The sequence below is a fragment of the Pollicipes pollicipes genome, unplaced genomic scaffold (genome assembly GCF_011947565.3).
Source record: "Pollicipes pollicipes isolate AB1234 unplaced genomic scaffold, Ppol_2.1 Scaffold_2555;HRSCAF=2994_pilon_pilon_pilon, whole genome shotgun sequence".
Lineage (NCBI taxonomy): Eukaryota > Metazoa > Arthropoda > Thecostraca > Pollicipedomorpha > Pollicipedidae > Pollicipes > Pollicipes pollicipes.
In genome coordinates, this window is record NW_023596136.1 from 9,157,121 (window position 1) to 9,177,995 (window position 20,875).

The 20,875-nt window shown below is 52.8% G+C and overlaps 2 long non-coding RNA genes and 1 pseudogene across 2 annotated transcripts; 1 reads left to right on the forward strand and 2 right to left on the reverse strand.

Moving 5' to 3' along the window:
* Positions 1 to 10: 10 nt before the first annotated feature.
* Positions 11 to 2,417, forward strand: LOC119112517 (uncharacterized). The gene is made up of 5 exons (XR_005095728.1): positions 11 to 284; positions 1,143 to 1,305; positions 1,539 to 1,644; positions 1,801 to 1,921; positions 2,225 to 2,417. It is a non-coding gene; the product is annotated as an uncharacterized LOC119112517 (long non-coding RNA).
* Positions 2,418 to 4,416: 1,999 nt separating this feature from the next.
* LOC119097998 (uncharacterized) lies at positions 4,417 to 5,457 on the reverse strand. Its single transcript, XR_005094221.1, has 3 exons — positions 5,393 to 5,457; positions 4,854 to 4,928; positions 4,417 to 4,580 (listed from the first exon to the last, which is right to left on the reverse strand). It is a non-coding gene; the product is annotated as an uncharacterized LOC119097998 (long non-coding RNA).
* A 4,976-nt stretch (positions 5,458 to 10,433) lies between these two features.
* Positions 10,434 to 13,113, reverse strand: LOC119105397 (putative 18S rRNA (guanine-N(7))-methyltransferase; annotated as a pseudogene).
* Positions 13,114 to 20,875: the final 7,762 nt, after the last annotated feature.

Genomic DNA, 20,875 nt, shown 5'->3' on the forward strand with positions numbered 1-20,875 from the left:
CTGAAACGAATACTTGGGCAGTCAAGTGTAGAATTGTTGTACCTAGGGCCATAGATTTGTTTGTGTATTTACGTGTTTCAGGACATATGATTAATGTTCATGGTCTGCTAGGAACAGCTGGTTGGAGGTCGCATTTCATGGTGAGATGCTTGTAAAGAGACCTAAAGGAGGCCTTGAGCTACTGAAGTCACGTTTGAGGCGAGCTGCTGGAGTCATCATAGCACTTGAACTTGGTGTTGCTGGGGCAGGATACTGGACTTTCAGGAAAGTCAACAGGGATCAAGGTATGTGTCAAATGTAAAAAAGGTGGCAATAATGCTGATTATGATGAATAGCAGCAACTGGCAGATGTGTGTGCATGTATGAGTGCATGCATGCATGCATGCACATGCTTGTGCATGCTTGTTTTTTATATGGAGCATGTTACCATGCTTCCAGGAAAGTCAATAGGGATCAGGGTATCAGTCAAATGTAAAAAGGTTTGCAATGGTACTGATTATGATGAATAGCAGCAACAGACAGATGTGTGTCTGCACGCATGAGTGGGGGCACTGCAGCACTGCACTGCACTGCACATGCATAGATCACTGCACAAGCTTGTGCATGCTTGTATATTGAAAAGCTCTATCCTATAGCTCATTTTTTTATTTATCCACACTGGCAGGTTAAATTCAAGCTGCTTTAAGCTGTTACTATTTGTCCAAATGGGATGGAGTGTGGCAGTTCATAGCAGCCATGCTTAAGGTTGGGTGACAGAAGTGGTAGGATGGACTATGCCAAGTATTATGGCTAGCTTAACTTTTACAAAAAAATATGCTGATGTCCTGAAATGTCACAATGGATGCCATCCTGGAAATCTATCTGATCAAAACTGTTCTCAGGTTTTAAAAATGTTGTGTGTGTGTGAGAGTGCTTGCTTTGTGAAGATGACTGCAAAAAGTGTGTGCTTCATTGTATGCCTTGGAACTTCATGTGAATGTGGAGACAGGAACTGCCACTGTATGATAGGGTGCTGGCTCAGTTTTCCATTTCTTGATACTTAAAAACTGGGCTTGACTAATTTGCATAGACCAGAAGTGTTAACCATGACCATCCATGAGCGAAGCAAAATAAGCTACAAACTTGTGTGCCCCTGCTGGCAGAGTTTCGTTATTATTTGCACCGCAACTGGCCGACGGTGCTGTCAGCATACTACACCTTCTGCAACACCATAGGGGAGGAGTACCGCCAGATTGAGTCAGCCGACATCCAGGCGTGGAAGGACCAGGTTCACAGAGTTCCGGCCTCATCGTCCTCCCCTCAGAGGTAGGGCATGGAGCAGCGTGACAGCCATTCCCCGATTCCGACGTGGGGCGATGAGATGTGCTATTGGCTGTTTGATTCCAAGGTTTGAGTTATTTGATGCATCATGTGAATGCTTCCAGTGACAGTGGGTTGACAACGCAGTTAAGCTGACCTGTTTGATCGCCTTACATGGGCTTGCAGTGCGGCACCATAAGACATACTGCGCGTGTCACAAGGTGATACTGTCCCCACAGCTGATCAATGGCGGCGGCGCGGGCGCTGGCCCACCTGGTGGTCTGGACGGGGCTCGGCTACTTCCTGATGAGGATGGTCACCCCCAGTGATGAGGAAATGCGCAAGGTGAGAGCTTCGCCAGATTCTGGACTCTGTTACCCATGTATCCTCTGTGACATACATGGTATGTCATTGTTTGAATTTTTGGCATGGTCCTGTGCGTGCAATCAGTGGTATGGCTTGGAGCTGGTATACTTTGTAATTTAACCGTTATGTTCGCAGGCGATAAACCCATACGGCGTGTCAAAGAACGAGAAGGAAACTAAGCTGGTTATGGAGACGTTAAAGAGGTCTGCCGGCATCAAGGGTGAATAGGACCATCTCGGATGCCTAGTCGTAAAAGGTACGCGGACTCCATAACTAGTTTTAAAGAAATACGTCGTCCTGCTGCCCTCGTGAATCAGACCATTTCAATTCATGTCGCAGTTGAAACTTCCACGCGACCAGAAAAAACGAATCGCTCTTCTCGCCAAACGGACATGCACTAGATGTTGACAGTGACCGCCGTATGTGCACATGTGGGGAGGAGAACGGTGCTCTCGTGGGAAGCAGCGAATACATGGCGGTCATTCCATCCGTTGGGGGGGGGGGGCGTGACACGCCTGACCTGGCCGGATGTCACCACAGTTGATCTTCCGCTCGGCAGGTTGGCGACCTGCCAGTCAGCCTCGGCCGGCAAGGACACTCAAGCCGCGGTTCGGGTGCTCCCGTCCTCCACACGGTCCTTCGACCGAGCTGTGGCGGCGGGGCTAAGGCTGCTGGTGAATTATATTGTTACGTTGCGACGAGATAGAATGATGGATGACATGTAGTATGTTAATAAAGATATGATGTGTGTACACACTGTGTTTGGCTAAGCATGGTTCCTAACCTACTGGCATGGCAGCTTTCTTGTGGTCATTTTCCTGAAACCGGCGATGTTCATTGATACTGGTGACAGTCGTTTACCATGATGCAACACCGCGTTCAGAACGGTTGGGGGTAAAGGCCCGATGAAAGTTGCTAGACATAAAAATAAGAATTGGTTTGGGTAGATCACATTCAGGAAGTAGCAGCTGTAATCATTATCCATTGTTAATTCCGTTTTCCTAAAACCATCCCAGCCGCGCGTACGCGTCATGCGTACTCAAGCTCAGGCCGCAGTTGGGCCGGTTTGTGTGTGGAGGGACAAGACAATACCAATCGAACGTTTTCCTCTGCGAAGCTAAATAATGTTCTCAAACATCAGAAGGATCGAGCTCTTCCACTGACATCTCCAGTGCGGGTCGTTCCTCAGTCTAAACTGCACAGTAGGCAATGAATTTACCCGGAGCCGCCTTTGGGGTATAAAGTGAGCGCACCTATCAAACAGCTTTTCCAACTTTATTTTCACAGCAAGTTGCGTTTTCAGAGTGGCCGTTCAACTTTAAACCCCCATAACGCATGCAATTTAGCTTCTATTATTTGTCCCTGGCCGTAGCAGTGCCGAATAGACTACTGCCACAAAGACATCAAAACACAGACATCTGGCCAACAAAGATACACGAGGGTCCATCGAGGTTTGTCTACCTCAGGCCCCCGTACACATCCTTAAAACTAATTTTACCACTGCATGAATTCAGTTACAAATGAAATCTTTAGACGGATAGAACTTGTCCACACGGTTTTTGGATTTTGTTAGAGGGACTTTCTACAATTTCGTGTGTCAACCTATTCCAGTAGTTCACTACTCTGAGTAAATGACGTCTGCCTCTTCATAGTTTTACTCCTACCTCTTGTTAAATGAAGCTGGTTTCCTTTATGCATCGGCCTAATTTACAGCGTCCCATCCAGATATACCCTGCCTATGCCTTTCATAATTTTGTATACATCCATCAGATCCACTCCATGTCTATGATATTCCAGTGAATACAAATGCAAGGTCCTAAGCCAATCCCTATATTTTAGGTCGCCAGTCCTATTTATCACCTTAGTTGCTTTTCGCTGCGCTCTTTCCAGTCGATGTAATCTTCTTGGAGCATGGGGACCAAGCCTGTACAAAACACTCTAGGTGTGATTTGACAATAGCTAAGTACAACTTTTTGGCAACATCCTTTCTTTTGTAATGGGCATGTAATGATGCACAGAATGGCACATTGGTGCACTTCACTTGTGCGCCGTACCTCCGCGGGTTGCACGTCCGTAACAGGGCGTAACAGCACGAGAGCGCCGTACCTCCGCGGGCTGCACGTCCGTAACAGGGCGTAGCATTTCGAGAGCGCCGTACCTCCGCGGGCTCCATCTCCGTTACAGGGCGTAACAGTACGAGAGCGCCGTACCTCCGCAGGCTCCATCTCCGTTACAGGGCGTAACAGTACGAGAGCGCCGTACCTCCGCGGGCTCCATCTCCGTTACAGGGCGTAGCAGTACGAAGCGCCGTACCTCCGCGGGCTCCATCTCCGTAACAGGGCGTAGCAGCACGAGAGCGCCGTACCACCGCGGGCTGCATCTCCGTTACAGGGCTTAACAGTGCGCGAGTGTCCACACGCATCAAATCCTACGAACCGGCCAAGACGTGCAGACCATGCACACCGACTCTGTACAACTTTTTTGGATAGTGCCTGCCAGGCTTTTCGACATCGATTTAAGTCGGCGTCGCCGTTTTGTTTTTAGTATTGGAGGTGAAAATCGATTTTTTTGCGTATCGCCGTAGGCAAGCAAACACATGTCGTCCGAAAAATAGTTTGCACTGAATTAGCCTCCAGATAATGATTTCACGCACCGTTCATTCTGAAAAAAGCAACGCAGCATTCGATGTGATATATTCGAAGATGATGCGCAACTGTTTATCGCTCAATTATGTATTGCACTTTACTTCTGTGACCGGCCCCATCTTCCCGCTTTGAGCCGGCTTGCGTTACGTGCTTGCTCTCCAGGTGCGGCTCCCTCCGGAGACGCCACTGGAGCAGTTCCGCTCCAGTGGCCCCAGCAGACGCCAGCGGGCTTAGCTCGGGTTGACCTCCGGCCGGGGTACGGCCCGGCGTCTGGCAACGGTGGAACCTGGCGCTAGCCGTCAAAATCACTGTTCTGTCCCCGTCACTCCCTTGACTGTAGCATTGCTGGAGATGCCTATCAGAACATCGCGTGGTGATGAAGCCATGACGAAATACTCGGAACCATCAGCGACCACGCATTCAGATTATCGTAACCAGACGCTACTACAAATGCTGTAAACCGAGTGCGTGCCCATAGGGCGCATAGTAACCGGAATGTCCGCGTACAGTGCTACAAGAGCTAGCGCCGCCACACGAACCCACCTCAATCGTGCTGAGCACGTCATGATGACAAACCCTCCGCCGGGGGACAGCAGATGTCGCTGCAGCGGCGCCGCTCTGTAATCACGATGTATTGTCAGGCGTGCTGCACTAACCACTGCAAGTCACAGCAGAACGAGTGCACCATCTTAAGTGAGGACATGAAACAATACTTTACGGTCAAAAAGCTTGCGGCAACATGCAACATATACCAGCGTCAATGAAGCCCTTGGTCCGGGATCCACGTCCAGGCTGTTAGAGATGAGTGGGCGATATTTCTACAGTTTTGCTGGATCACATGCACGATATCACAACAAACATTGGACACAAATTTGACTATAGATGCCCGAAAGACGCCGGAAACTCCTGCCCTTATCAAGTTATAAGGGGATCCCAGCTATCATCACGTTCTTATCCGCCTGCCACATGTTGCTGTGGGCAAGTACGTACAATGGCAAGGGTAAAAAATCGTGACTTATCAACAAAACATCAGCGACTAACACGTTCAAGCACGCCCCTGCCGCCTGCATCACCAGCCTGACCTGACCGGCGTCTGGCTGGCATCCTCTCACGCGTCGGCGCACAGCTCGAGCCGACCGGTGCGGCGCAGGCAGCGCCAGGTTCGCCGCAGGGCCGCCGGGTCCAGCTGGCCACGGCTGTAGCCGGCCGGCCGGCCACACCACCAGTCCGCGTCGGGCACGCGGCGCACGGACCGGCCCGACAGCCAGATACCCAGCGACGTGTCCTCGCCCTGGAACCTGCCGGTGGCCGGGCGGGTACGCTGACGTCCGAGTATCAGGATCCAGACACCCAGTACCGCGTCCTCGCCCTGGAACCTGCCGATGGCCGGGCGGGTATGGTGATGCCCGAGTCTTGGGATCAAGACACCCAGTACCGTGTCCTCGCCCTGGAACCTGCTGATGGCCGAGCGGGTATGGTGATGCCCGAGCCTCAGGATCCAGACACCCAGTAACGTGCCCTCGCCCTGGAAATTGCCGATGACCGAGCGGGTATGGTGACGCCCGAGTCTCAGGATCCAGACACCCAGCGACGTGTCCTCGCCCTGGAACCTGCTGATGGCCGGGCGGGTATGCTGACGTCCGAGTCTCGGGATCCAGATACCCAGCGACGTGTCCTCGCCCTGGAACCTGTCGATGGCCGAGCGGGTATGCTGACGCTCGAGTCTCGGGATCCAGACACCCAGAACCGTGCCCTCGCCCTGGGACCTGCCGATGGCCGAGCGGGTATGGTGATGCCCGAGCCTCAGGATCCAGACACCCAGTAACGTGCCCTCGCCCTGGAACCTGCCGATGACCGGGCGGGTATGGTGACGCCCGAGCCTCAGGATCCAGACACCCAGTACCGTGTCCTCGCCCTGGAACTTGCCGATGGCCGAGCGGGTATGCTGACGCCCGAGTCTCGGGATCCAGACACCCAGTAACGTGTCCCCGCCCTGGAACCTGCCGATGGCCGGGCGGGTATGCTGACGCTCGAGTCTCAGGATACAGGCACACAGCGACGTCTTGGATCCTGAGCGTACACTTTGAGCTAGTATGTTGAAAATAACTTTCATTCGAATTTCAGCGCACCAGGAGGTGCTGGTTAAGCATGGTTAGGCCCGGCACGCTCGGACATCGCCCCGAGCGGCGCCCCACCTGGTTAGATGTTGAGAACTGGCGGCCAGCCGGCGCACCGCGTCCATCGAGAGCAGGCTGGCCGTGCCGCACGCGAACGGCGGATACACCTCCGCCTGGTACACGTACTCGGCCCACTTGCCGTACCGGTTCGCTGGCCAGTTGTACCTGCGACGGTCAGCCGCCTGAGAGTCACTTTCACGCCGTGGTTTGTTCAGGACTGGCATGTGTTACTTTTGCCGGCAACGCTGCTCGACGACGTTGTTGAGTAATGCGCTGAATGAGCACAACCGGATAATACATCGACAAAAAGATAGTCACCTAAGATAAGCAAATAAGCCATTGACAGCACCCCATGCACCTCGCAGCTTTGGAAGCATTTGAACTCCAACATATCGAGACAGATAACACACCTGAAGTTTCCCCACCAGATGTCACTGCCGGTGCGTTTTGGAATGTTCTGCAGTATGCGCGGCAGGTCTAGGATTACGTCGTCGTCACATTTGATGACCCAGTCAGCAGAGCTGTGTGTGGAGACCCTGCCAAGCGAAGACAAGAAGCAGCATACCATACACGCCAGCGTTCCTTCTGGTTCGCCTCCATCATGTGTGTTCAGAGCTGTGTGTGGAGACCCTGCCAAGCAAAGACAGGACGCAACATACCATACACGCCAGCGTTCCTTCTGGTTCGTCTCTATCATGTGTGTTCCAAACGCCACACACTCGCCATCGGTTAGCCATGGGCGGTCGGCCCGAGGTGCGGGACTCACCAGGAGAAGAAGCCGAGCAGTTTGTCGGGCAGGCAGCGGTACACGTCGATGCCGGGCAGCAGGAGCAGGTCGCCGTGCTCGGCCGCCTCCTCCGCTAGCGCCCGCTGGGCGGCGCCACCGTCGTCCCGGTGGCAGCTCGCCGGTCGGCCCTCTAACAGCTCTGCCAGCCGCGCCGGCTCTGCGGTCGGTCAGCAAGGTCACCAAATTAGCAGAGGCGAATCGACACCCGGACAATGCTGTTAGACAGAGCACCGTGCTCCTGGACAAGCGTCGCAATGACTAGCACGTGTTAGGGCCCTCCTTCCTGGATTGGATGGGTTGGTTGCTAACGCCTTGCAAAACAGACTACGATCGAATATTACCACTAGAATTAGCGCACCGACGCACTCTTTCACCAATACACTCTGTTTATTGTCATAGCACACACACCTAATAAGTCCCCTGGTGACATTTGCCCTGAACGTTGTTCCAAAACGCTTGGTGTTGCAGCAACAGTGAGGACCCAGCAGAGGGGGCAGCGGCCAGCCGCGCGTCCTTGTACCGTGGACGGTGAAGACGAGCTGAAGCGGACAGCAGAGCGGCTCGTGGCCGAGCTTCACCAGCCGGCCGTCGGTCGTCAGCAGGGCGGTGACGTGCAGCAGGCCCGGTACCGGTGACTTCGAGTGGCTGGCAGCGACCCAGCCGGGCCGGCTCCTCCAGACGCAGCACGCCCTCGAAGCCAGCCGGCAGCAGGTGCGCCTCCAACGCGGCGTCGGCGGCCGGCGGCGGCGCAGCGGCGGACAGCCGGCGCCCGTCAGACGTCTCCAGGAGCACGGCACCGGCGGCGGCGGCAGACGCCACCGCCACGCGGCGCACCACCACCGGGTGCAGGACGGTGAAGGCGAGCCCGGCGGCCGGCGGCAGCAGGGCCTGGCCGAGCTGCAGTGCCAGCGACTGCTCCCCGGACGTCGCTGCCGGCCGAGTGGAGAGACAGCTGAGCGGGGCAGCACAGTGGAGCGGAGGGGTGGGGGGGGGGGGGGGGGGCTCAGCGGGGCGGTGCGGTGGAGCGGAGGGGGGGGGGCTCAGCGGGGCGGTGCGGTGGAGCGGAGGGAAGACTGAGCAGGGCGGGCACAGTGGAGCGGAGGGGGGGAGGGGCCTCAGCGGGGCGGTGCGGTGGATGCGGAGGGAAGACTGAGCGGGGCGGCACAGTGGAGCGGAGGGGGGGGGCTCAGCGGGGCGGTGCGGTGGAGCGGAGGGGGGGAGGGGGGGGGCTCAGCGGGGCGGTGCGGTGGAGCGGAGGGGGGAGGGGGGAGGGGGGCTCAGCGGGGCGGGTGCGGTGGAGCGGAGGGGGGAGGGGGGGGAGGGGGGGCTCAGCGGGCGGTGCGGTGGAGCGGAGGGGGGAGGGGAGGGGGGCTCAGCGGGGCGGTGCGGTGGAGCGGAGGGGGGAGGGGAGGGGGGCTCAGCGGGGCGGTGCGGTGGAGTGGAGGGGACCGTTGAGGCTGCTCGGGGCGTCCATCAGCGTCACGACACTACTGTTGCGTCACAAAAGCAATCGTCGTTCGCCCTTCGCGTCTCTAGACACGCCACACACCCCTCAACTGAATACGCGGCATGAACGGCCCACCTATCCTGAACGGACACACGTACCATTATCAGCAGGCTCCCAGGCTTCACAGGAATATGGGTCCAGTTTGCACCAATCAGCCAGATCGCAAGCGGTGTCTCCCACGACGAAGAGGCCCCGGGCGCCGCCATCGTGCAGGCGCGGCCACCAGGTGGCGCGCACGGCGTCACGCTGCGCCCGGTGGTGACGGGCCGACAGGACGCCGACCACCACCTGCTCCCCGCTGCCGCCTGGTGGCAGCGTGCCGGAAATCCTACAAAGGGTGCTGATGTCCGCCCGTCCCCATTGAACAGCTGATTGAAGGTTGACCTCTTGCATAGCAGCTGTTTCAAGCTGATGCCTCCCTCCCCCCTCTCATTAAACAACTCATTTTGACTTTTTACTGGTTACCCTGCCGTCCCAAGGAAACGCCATGGATTACAGTTGTCCAGAGAACCCGTAGGCAAATCGCACTAGGCATGAACAGCGTGCGGCATCACGCCAAGCTTCCAGGATTTTCTTTCTTGCTCAAGTGCAAAAACAAATATTTCCTTCCCGCTATATATTGTTCAGGATCATTCCATTCCTATTCATCATTGTTCCAATCAGAGACTTACCTAGCATGTCAAGTTTCAAAAATGTAATGGCAACGGCAAGAAGGCCAATCAAGGCAGCAAGAGCGGCTGATCTGAATCTGGTGCACATTATGTACCTGAAAAGTGAGTACAATATCAGCGTAATTGTCAACGCTGAAAGATGTAGCTGACTAGGATGTTACCAAAAATGCTGTTGAAAACGAAAATGTAATTGAGCCATGCATCAACTGCAATTAACTAGCACAAACTGTAATAAAGCTTAAGCCAACTGTTCCAAGCAAAATAAAGACTGACGAGAGAGAAATTATTGAAAAAGTTGCGCTAAAGCTTTCTGAAGAATTGTGAAAATGTGAACTGAATGTGAAAGAGTTACCATAAAAATGTTAAAACTTAAAGCAGTTCCTGGATGCCGTCGTGGAATCTGGTAGTGGGAGGAGGGAGAGTGAGTGCTGACGCTTTGTATTCGAAGTGGTAATCATGGGACAGAAAAAGACGATGATTTGGATTCATAGCCCTAGTGTTTCGATAGAATGAACGGAGTTATGACTGCGCGTTCCACTCGTTCGGTCACTACTGCACAGTTATGACCTCCGTGGCCACAACAAGCAGTACTTCCGATCCTGCCAGAGCAGTCGATTGCACTGGCACAGTTTGGCCAGGTACTGCCGACTAACAGCGAGCGACACCACACATACATTCCTGGTCACTGCACCGTCTATTGTCATCCGTGCTGTGCTCGACATGACCTGGAGCGATACAATAGCAACCATGACGTGGCCAAAAACACCCACTTGACAAGCCTCAATCCTCAATCAAGCACAATCTCGGCACGGGCTCACAGCGGCGTGGCTCGGCAAGGTCCAGCAAGGCCCGGATGGTCAAAACACGGCTCGCGTATAAATAAAAACGACTTTACCGCGACCACAGCAAATCATCAAATGGTCACACCACGCCACGGGCGCCTTATAAACGCCGCACCAAATGGACAGAAACCCTTTTATATGTTACAATAACACGTACATGTTATTTCCTTGTTATACCATCGACGAGTGGGATTATGTCAGCGCCAGCATGCGTGTCCCGACCCGTCACAACCAGTTCTCGCACCACGTCTGGGGGCAAGGGAGGCCGGGCAGTGATCCAGTAGGCGCGCACGACCCCTTGCCCTGTCCCCATCACAGCCGCCGGCCGGTGCGTGCCAGTTCAGAATCCGGCCGCCCGCCGCCGGCCCGTGTACTTAGAGTCCCTCGCCACCTCCTTGCCCTGGCGGCGGCGGCGCTCCTTCTTCTCGCGCACCCAGTCGCGCGAGCTCTTCGGCGGCTTGCCGCGCAGCTGGCGCATCCGGTCACGCTTGGCGTAAGCGACCGCGCTGGCCTGGCCGCCGTTCGCCCAGGGCCTCCGGGAGCGGCTGCGGCCCGCCGCTCATCAGCACCAGGAACATCTTCTTGGCCTTGGTGCTGTTGGGGTAGTCGACCACCAGGCCGCCGGTGAAGCCCGGCCTTCATGGCCTGCGCCGTGATCATCTCCACCTGGGCCGAGCTCTCCGGGTAGAACTGGAACACGGCACGGCCGCCCCGACCCAGGCAGCCGTACAGAGACGAGAAGAATTTGTACAGCCGCTTCCGCGGCACGTGCTCTTTCTTGTCGGCGTTGCAGAGCCACTGCAGGGCTGATATGCTCAGCGCCCCATCGAAAGAGCCCGCTCGGAAGGGCAGGCCCTGGCCTAGGTCGCTGAGCAGCACGTCGCCCTCCACTTTCGCGCTCTATGGAGACGTTCAGCATGGCTTGCGAGATGTCGCAGCCGACCCAGACGTGGCCGGCCTCGGTGATCGTTTCGCCGCTGAGTCCTGAGCCGCAGCCGAGGTCGAGCACTAGATGCGGTATGCCCTCCGGTAGCGCCAGCAGTTCCAGCGCTCGCTCCGTCATGCGCTCCTGCACCTCTATCATCCGGGAGTTCGACGAATATTTTCGGGCCTCCTTTTCATCATAAAAAATCTCAGGAGGAGCTGCATGCTCTGGACGACGTGTTGACGAAGCCATTTCAACTTCACAGTCTTTGCTGAATCAGTCTGCAACTGCAATGTGTATTGAATAGTTACACTCATGCTGATCAAGCCCTCACAACCATCAAGAGATGCTGGGATGTCTTGTGTGTAGTTTGTGGCATCTGTTGTCTTAATGTGTTTTTAATAGAGAAAAATGGCATTTCCTGGACAACAAGACATCTTTATAAGCTATGAAGATGTGTTCTATTCTTCCACCCATATGTTGTCAATTATCATACTAATAATAGATTTTGTGCTAATTTTGATACTAATTACTTGCATTTCTCAATATGTCACCTTACAAATTATTTGACTGGACAACCCCAATGTCACATCATGGTCTAAAATATCAAGTTGGGCCAGTGAAACATAGATAATTTGATGGCATATCCTAACTGTAAATAAACAGTAATTATAAGCATTTGTCTCCTTAAAAGCTGCACCACCAATCAACCTCATACTGAGATGGTTAGCAGAACTACTAAAATGTTGAACCATGATCAGAAATATGCATCACAGTTGTTGCCAAGTCAATAACAGTGGAGCCAGGACACGAGGCCAAACAAAATACAAATTAATCATTTATCCCATAACATAAGTTTTGAAGACATGCTACATGTTTACGGTATTTACTAACTTTGTACAGCTTTCAGAACACTGTCTTTATCTAGACTTCTACTTTAGGATGCACCACAATATTAATTAATCTTCACATAGGCCTTCAAAACATAACTGTTTACATTACACAATGCCTTTACACACATTTTACTATTAGGGTTAAGACAGACTGCTGCATCACTTGATCACCAGTGTATGTGCCTTCAGCACCTGACCACATAACTGCATACCGTTTTTCAGATATGTGGGATGTTATATGCCCATGCCCATGCAGTGCCACATGACTGTTTACTGGTGTGTATTGCTTCACTACTGTTCCCATGCTAGCATAAGCACTCACATTGCCACTTCTCTTTTGTTTTAGATGAATGCCACTGTTTGGTAATTTTGTAGCAACTACAAGCCTCAGACAAACCTTTGATTTTTTAGCTCTGTGACTGTAAGATGCCAGTCATAACATACAAGTCCAGGGCTCAGACAGCATAGAGAGAAGGAACCATCCACTGAATTCTGTGAGTGCTAACAACATAAGCAGTGATGAGTCAACAATATGGGGTGGGGTGAAAAAATGAGCAAACCAAAGTATAAAAGAAGTATTTTCAGGCAACTGCCAGCACGAGAGTGAATGTTTCAAGGAGGTATGATGTTATGAAGGCACGTTCAGGCAAACATATGGATGACACATTTCCAAACAAAAGTTCTTGAGATGGAGCCAGATTAGAGATTCGCGCACAAGCGTGTGCTCACCAATGTCTCGAATGCGTCCAGGACCGTGAATGATTGTTTTCATCCTGGCACTGGCCACCACGTGGGCCTCCCTTTCGAAGGCTCAAGAAAAGAGCTTCGGAAAGCTTAATTCGCCACCAGGCACGACAGTTATCCCCACCTTTTCATTCGAAGTGTGCTACGAGTGTTCGCCGCTTGACTTGGAACACGCCGCAGGACCCCGAAAAGTCCTTGGGAGCACCACACGTCCGTCAGCTCCTGCTCCTGTACACCACGCTGTAGGCGATCGTGACGCCCCGCAATACCAAACTCAGCCGTTGTCGTCCCAATGCCTCTACACGCGTTTGCACAACAGATCCTCGATAGTATTTAGTACGAATTCTTTCTAAGAGGGGGGCGGTGCTCAGCACTGATTTGCACAAAAATCGACAAAGTTTGATATGTATGGATGCTAAACAGTAGTGTGTGTGATCGGTAACAAAACCAAGTGAGACGAAGAAATTCTTTGGCGCAAGAGTCCAAAAGCACATAGCATAGCAAAAGTTCTTCCCAACAACTTAAATTCGTGAGGCGCGGGTCGATCAAAATATCGCCATAAGCCCACGACCGGTGTTGCAGTTGCCCGACGCTGGGCGGCATCCGTCGCCGCAGGTAACACCAAGCCGTGGGCGGCAAGCGACACAAAATGCCTTTGTGTATAAAAGTGTTGCTACCGAGCGCTATTTAAGCCGTTATACGAGAATGTCTCCGTCCAAGGTCTAATATGCGGATCAGACATTGCCAGATTTATTGGCATTTGGCGGAAACTTTATGTGCTGTGGAGTATGAACTCGTACGAGCATGCTGGTTTGTATTGCTTTACAATTTCACTTCCCTAAGACAACCTAACGCGATGCAAATGAAACAATGCATAGCATATGACTCAAAATATATTGTCTGGTGTACAACTTCATACATACAGCAAGCTCTGCAGCCTCTACCACGAACGTAGAGGTGGGGATGCGGTAAGGTGACCCCATGCACATCTTGCTTTTTGCCGAGCCTGTGTATTCGACGCACCGGCCCAAACAGCAACTACTCACAGACTGGATACCCAAAACGCGTGTTGGCAGAGATCGCACAGTAGCAGAAATACTGTCGCAGCTGGGCTCCACGTATTGCAGAAGTTCCAGTTCCAGCCGCAGACGTCCTCGGCAGTGCGGCTCTGCGTTGCATTCCTAGTGTGAACCAGATAGGAGAGATGGTCAATGGTGCCTGCACTTTGTTCCGCAGCACGCAGTCGCTGAGGTCTCGCAATAGAGGCTGTGTGACTGGTCCGTGCCAGGGAATCAGTTCGGTGTAACTCACGGCCTCGAGGTTCACCGCTGAGATGGCGAAGACCCTGGCGTGAAGAAGACCCTCGGTTCACTGTCCACGAGCGGCGCTACGATCAGAACCACCTGTTTGCGGACCATGCGGTTTTCATCCCACACCATGTCCAGCAGCAGCCGTTCCCGCACGGACCCATCACCCGCTACGCTGGAGGACTATGTGTGCTGCGGCAGGTCGCGGAGCACCGCGATGCTCCGGAACAAGCTGTGTAAGCCAAAGGCGCAGCAGCTGTTTTTCCGGATGGCGGATCATACCGGCACATGGTGGCCGACCACACACTGGACGAGGTCCTTGAGAGCGCTGCTGGAGGTCTCGGTAGAGATGTGAACTAGGAGCAGGCGAGCGGCCAGTGTCAACCATGTGAAAACAAAAGCGAATAGATTAGAACAATTTGCTACGAACTGAGTATTAGATTGCTCAACAGTGAGCGCACGAAATCTCAATTGATACTCGATGAACTTTAAACCCTCATCGGTATAAATTGGATGATGCGTTTTCATATTCACCTGGCATAGTTCGATGGTCCGATTTGCCGCTGGGCCGCCACATTTCAGACAGAGCTGTTTTGAACGTCGGAGGCCAGAAGTTACAGCAGCTGCTGGTTGGTGCTCAGCTGCTGAATCAGTTCGACCGGCAGGTTTGGCACGGACCCCGACCTAGGCTTAAATGCCACAACGTCCCTCTCTTAGACCTCTCCAGCACAGGTCTTGCCGATGGGCCCAGAAAGTTTCGAGCCCGTGGTCGTGTCATCCAGGCTCAACAGCAGACGGAGGAGGTTCAGCTTGTTGCCGTGCAGCTGGCAGGTGAACCAGCGTGCGGGTGACTCGGTGGCCAGCTCAAACAGTCGGAACACGTCGCCTATCGTTTCGGTGTTGACGGCCGTGCCATCGCAGCCAAGCACATTGATGCACCATCGCACTGCGGGCTCACGGAGTGTAGCCCATTGAACAAGTGCAGGGCGCGGCCGAACTCGGACGTAAAATGAGTCGCGTGGCGGTTGCCTGGCTCAGTGATGACAACCACGTGTTTTTCGACGGCATTCGTCTGGCTCCGTGCGGCTCATGTAGTTGCTGCCTTCACGGCCGTCGGAGTAGAAGATGGTCAAACCTGACGCATGGATTGCTTCAAAATCTTAACGAACCGTCTCCTTTCTCGCTCTGTCTCTTGCGCAGCAGATCTTCTTAAGATCTACGATATTTGATTTCAAGTAGCCAGTCCGTGTCTGCTGTCTTGTTGAAAGGCGTTGATTATAGCAGCAGCGGCCTGGTTCAAGCCATCGTAGCTGTCAACCGCTAGAGCGGTGTTAGTCAGATCGTTAACACCATAATCTACAGCGGCAGTGGTCTCAACCGGAACAAACAATCGGTGTCGTCGCCACCTTCTACCATGTACGGAAACGTATAAGAATCCGTGCTCTCGGCTGATTCACCAGTGCTAAGACCACTTGGTCCCGGAACAGGCTCGGGGGCAGCACTAGCAGCCAGCGCTGGCTCAGCAGGTGGCGAGGGCTCAGCAGCCGGCGGGAAAGGCGACTCAGGCCCAGCAGCAGACACCACCTCACTGGCGTCCGAGCCACGACACCCCGGTAGTTGTCTGGCCATCCTCTGCACCTCGCGAGCCTCCCTTGTCGCAATCGTATCCCGGCCATATGACCCCGGGGTAAGCTTCCGGTGCCTGCAGTGGCCCTTCATGACAACCTCCTCTTGATGCACTGTGCAGACCACCGGGCATGGAAAGCTGCACTGAAGTTTGCACTTGCATTTCGCGACATGGAGAAGCTTGTTGAATTTCGAGGTGGCCGCGTCACTGTGTCACTCTCTTTCTTCGATTTCTTTTTGATAGCTCTGTTGGGACTATTTCGGTCCCTCTCGATCAACTTTTTCACGTATTTTAGACCATGAACAGGGATCGCTTCGTTGGTCCACATTTGCCTGATTTCTACCGTCGCGGTCTTGAAGATGGTATTAGTGAGATTCCTCTTCGATCGCTCAACCACCTAATGTAGCTCAAGGCTTTCCCGTTGTCGGTAGTTGGTGGTGAGGTAGTGGAACCAGGTGGCCTATCACAAAATGTTTTCTGCGCAACCGGTTGGCCTTCGGCATGCTTATGCAAGCAATTGTTCGAAAGAAATGTTTCAGTACCAGCAAAATTAAACTAATAAACCCATATCTCCCACGCAAAAAGCACATAAATTGCAAATCAGCATCACAATGATACGTTAGCAATAACAAACGTAAGCCCAACCCGGTCTGCTAGCGCATTCTCATGACTGCACAGCTTTGGGCTTTACCAAAAATTAATGTGTCATGCTAAAAAGTCAGCTTAAAAGCTGTTTGGCAATGCTTTGCTAGTGCTTTTCATGACGTCTATTTCGTACTTAATCCACCAAGTACCAACAGAATGGAAAGCGGCGGCTTTGAAGCGTGTTGGATGATGATTCCAGTGCGCAAAATAGGTGGCGCTAGCATCGAATAGGTTTTCTTGGCCTGTCAAAGTAAAACCGCTATCGACCCACGAATATTAACATTGGTGCGGTGCGACAGACCCGAAAGTTTGTCATTAATCCGTGTGCCAAGGAAAAACTTTGTCACAGCTGATTGCAAAAGATGAACCACCTCGATGACACACCCTACGAAACAGAGCAGCCCGGTAACCCAGGGCATGACAGAGGAAATGAGGCTGTTTAGAGGTGAGCGTCGTGAATGTCTTTAGTCGTTCGATGGGAGTAGAAAACATTCACCATTTCGGGATACCAATTCCCATTTGAATGAGAGTTGCTCCTAGGCCGCGGCAAGGTCGGTCGGTTGGTGGTCAGTGGGGAGCATGGTGGAGGTGATTAGGAAACGTGCCTGAAGGAAGTCTTGCGCGTAATTTACGGAAGGGTGTTATGTACCGGCTGAGTATAATATTGATACACCCCGGACTACAGGGCCTTGGGAAAGATATCGTCATCCGGGTAGTGCAAACAATGGGATATATTAGTCTCGAGACGTGGTTAGCATCAGACTTGGGTTTGGCCCGAATGTCTTAAGTCAGTTCCGGACTGGCTCACGGATTGTGGAGTCTGATTCAGCTCGTAACTCAGGTGTTCCATTTTTCGTTTGACTAAGTTCAGATATATAACATTGAGGCACTTGACTCATTACTCATGGAAGCTGCAAAATCAATTATCGTAAATGTCACAATATGTGAATATATGACTCAACTCACATCTGCTTGAAATATCAGACACGATATACCAAATATTCTTCCAGAGCGCAAGCAACATGCCAAAATAATGCCAGTTTGCGTGATATGATCACCATGACCAGGCAACCACTGCCAAAATGCAGGATTTTACACATATAAACATGCTAGCCAGAACTGTCTTCGACTCAAGCTGAATCGTGAATCTGCTCATGGGTCAATCAAATTGGTGCGAGTTATAGGCTGCACCTGCTCACTAGGAAACATGCTGGCTTGGGTCATGACCTGAATCAAATTTTTCAAACAGTTCATGAACTGAGTCATGCCCAGCCAATGGTCCCAGAGGTACCAGCATGGTTATTCCTTGCTTGCCTCTGGACCAAGTGCAAGCCCAAGTGACAGCTCCAGGGGCACTCAAGCACGAAGCCCCTCTTTATTGACACTGCTGGTGGGGTTATCGTGGGTCACCTCACTCAGGGTCCTAGTTGTTCTAGGGGCCCTGACAGCACTGATAGCAGCACAGCGACCTCAGTCGCTCAGGATGCGTCCATCGATCAACATACTCAGGCTCAGGCTGGTGCTGGCTCCCCAGGTTCACAATGACTACATAATGCTCTTCAGTGCAGTGGTAGGCAAGGTCTGAAGGTGCTGTGCACCAGTGCAGACCAGGTCTTTAGTAAAAGAAATGATTTGTGTATGCTTATTTTTTACCGTAAGCCAGATATCATGCTGTTGACCGATGCCCTCCCCCAAAGCCCAGAGGCTTCCTATTGCGCCATCTCTTCTATCGATTTCCGGGTGCACCCTGTGCAAAAAAACACCAAACTTTAATATATCTCTGCCCAACCTCGGATCTAGTGGTAGGAGAGGTGCATGTGTCTATGTGTCCAACCTGCTAAATGCAGCTGAACACTCATTTGGGTCAAATTCTCTGGAGCAAGTGTGGCTGAAGATGGCTTGGAGTGGGAAAAATGCCCCGTTATTTGGCTGCATATACAGAAGTCCATCAGGAAACATCCAAGACAGTGTGTGCCAATTGGAGGACCTTATTCAGAGAGCATGCAGAGCCCAGTTTTCCCACTTGATGGCTGTAGGTGACTAACTTGCCTCATATTGACTGGGCAACAGAACGGTCACCAGCCCCAGAGAGTCACCCCACCCACTCACTGATAGACACCATCCAGGGCTGTTTTTTGTTCCAACATGTCCAGCAGCCAACACGCCACCGGGTTGGTGAAGTGCCTGGCGTTCTGGACCTCATTTTCACAAAAAGGGAGCGCATGGTGAGGCAAATCGAATTTCTGCTTGGGCTAGGTAACAGTGACCGTGCGGTAATCAGGTACACTTTGGTTTGCTACTCTGGGCTACAAACTCCTCGTCCTGGCCAGCTGACACACACAAATTGCGAGCATCTGGCTGACACCATTAGGTTAATGGACTGGCCCTTGATGGAGAGCCTCAGCCTCGAAGATGCTTCCAAGTTCTTCAAGGAAAGAATCGCCAGGTATACTGAGGTCTGCTCCGTCAGGAGAAGGGCTAAACCTAAGGACTTGTACATGAACCCAATGGTCATGCAGCTAAGAAAGGCTAAGGAAAAATTATGGCGTACATACACGCGAGCCCATGATGCTCTGGACCATGCCAGTTTTGTGCGGTGTCGTAATGACCTTCGGAAATTGACCAGAAGCCGTCGGAAAGAATATGAGATTAAATTAATAGCGGACCTTAAAAAACCCCAAGGTCTTTTAGAGGTATACCAACTCAAAGCTACGCACAACATGCAGGGTAGAAGACCTTCTTGACCATGATGGAGTGTTGACCAGCAGTAACGAAAGGAAGGCCAATGTCCTTTGAAAATTCTTCGCCAGTGTTTTCACGGACGAAGGTACTTGTGCCATGCCTGTGTTGCCGCGCAACTTCACTGGACCTTTTCTGGATGACATGAACATCTCTAACCAGGCAGTGGCGAATAAATTGGCTGCTCTGAAGACCTCGAGCGCCCCTGGGCCGGCGATGTCCACCCAAGGCTTTTTTGTGAGTCCGCAGATGTCCTGACAGCACCCCTCAGCATGCTTTTCCGAAAATCTTTGGCATCCGGAAGGCTCCCCAGTAGTGGAAGCTTGGCGAGGTAGTCCCGATTTTTAAGAAAGGCAACGGGCAATCTTCAGCGAGCTGCCATCCAGTGAACCTTACCGCCATTCCCTCCAAGATACTCGAAACTTTCGTCCGTGATGCCCTACTTCATCACTTCTCGGAGCCTGGACTTCTTCATGCGGTCCAGCATGGGTTTCTCCCTAAGCGGTCTTGTATCACCCAGCTATTGGAGGTCATGGGAGATTGAAGCGCCGCAGTAGAGGATGGAGGGCCAGTGGACGTGGCGTACCTGGACTTCAGCAAAGCATTTGATTCTGTGCCTCATAACCGTCTGCTCTCCAAACTTCATGCTTACGGTGTGAGAGCTAATTTGCTACGCTGGATCAGGATTTTTCGTACCCACCGGATGCAGAGAGTGCGGGTCCAGGGCTCGAAGTCGGACTGGACCGACGTCGTCAGCGGCATGCCGTAGGGATCAGTGCCTGAACCAACGCTGTGCACAATTTTCGTGAAAGGTCTGCCAGAACAAGTGCAAAGCGTGGTCAAGATGTTTGCAGATCACACAAAGGTCTGCTGTCGTGTCCCGAGGCCCCTGACTAACTCACCTCTGCAGGCTGACCTCGACGCCCTGGCCAAGTGGTCAAAGGAGTGGTTGCTCCCTTTAGTGCAGCGAAGTGCAAAATAATGCACATCGGGAACTGCAACCCGAGGCTGACCAACTTCTTGGAGGCCGCCGAAATCGCGGCCGAGTCCACCGAGAGGGGCCTAGGGATCTTTGTGGATTACCGGCTCAAGTTCTACGTGCAGAAGGCGGAAACGATCTCCAGGACCAACGATGCTGGCGGTCGTGGGACGGTATTTGCCAACGTCGGCGCTCGCACGTTGCCATTGCTCTATAAGATCTTAGTACGTCCGTACTTAGATTATGGTAACGTCATCTGGGGCCCGTTCGGCAAACTGGACCAGAAGCGGCTGGAACGGGTTCAGCGACAAGCTACCCGGCTTGTGTATGAAATGAGGCGTCAGCCATACCCTGAGAGGTTCAGACTCCTTCAGTTGCCTTCGCTGTACTACCGTCGTCGTAGGGGAGACATGGTAACAGTGTACCAGCTGTTTCACGGGGGTATGTCGCTGGCGGAAGAGGAGTTCCTGACAGGGCACAACTTGGAGGTGACAAGAGGACACCAATAGAACCCCAGAAAACCTCGAGCTAGGACTCTTGTCCGTCGTAACTCGTTCTGCACGCGGGTTGTCAACGATTAGAACGCTCTTCCATACCCGGTCGTGTCGTCAACCTCAGTTGACCAGTTCAAGTCTAGGTTTGATATGCACTGGGCTGACATCCTGGTCGACGTCCCGCACTAAATATACCCGTAATTTGACCGTTCGGCTACCGGACCGGGA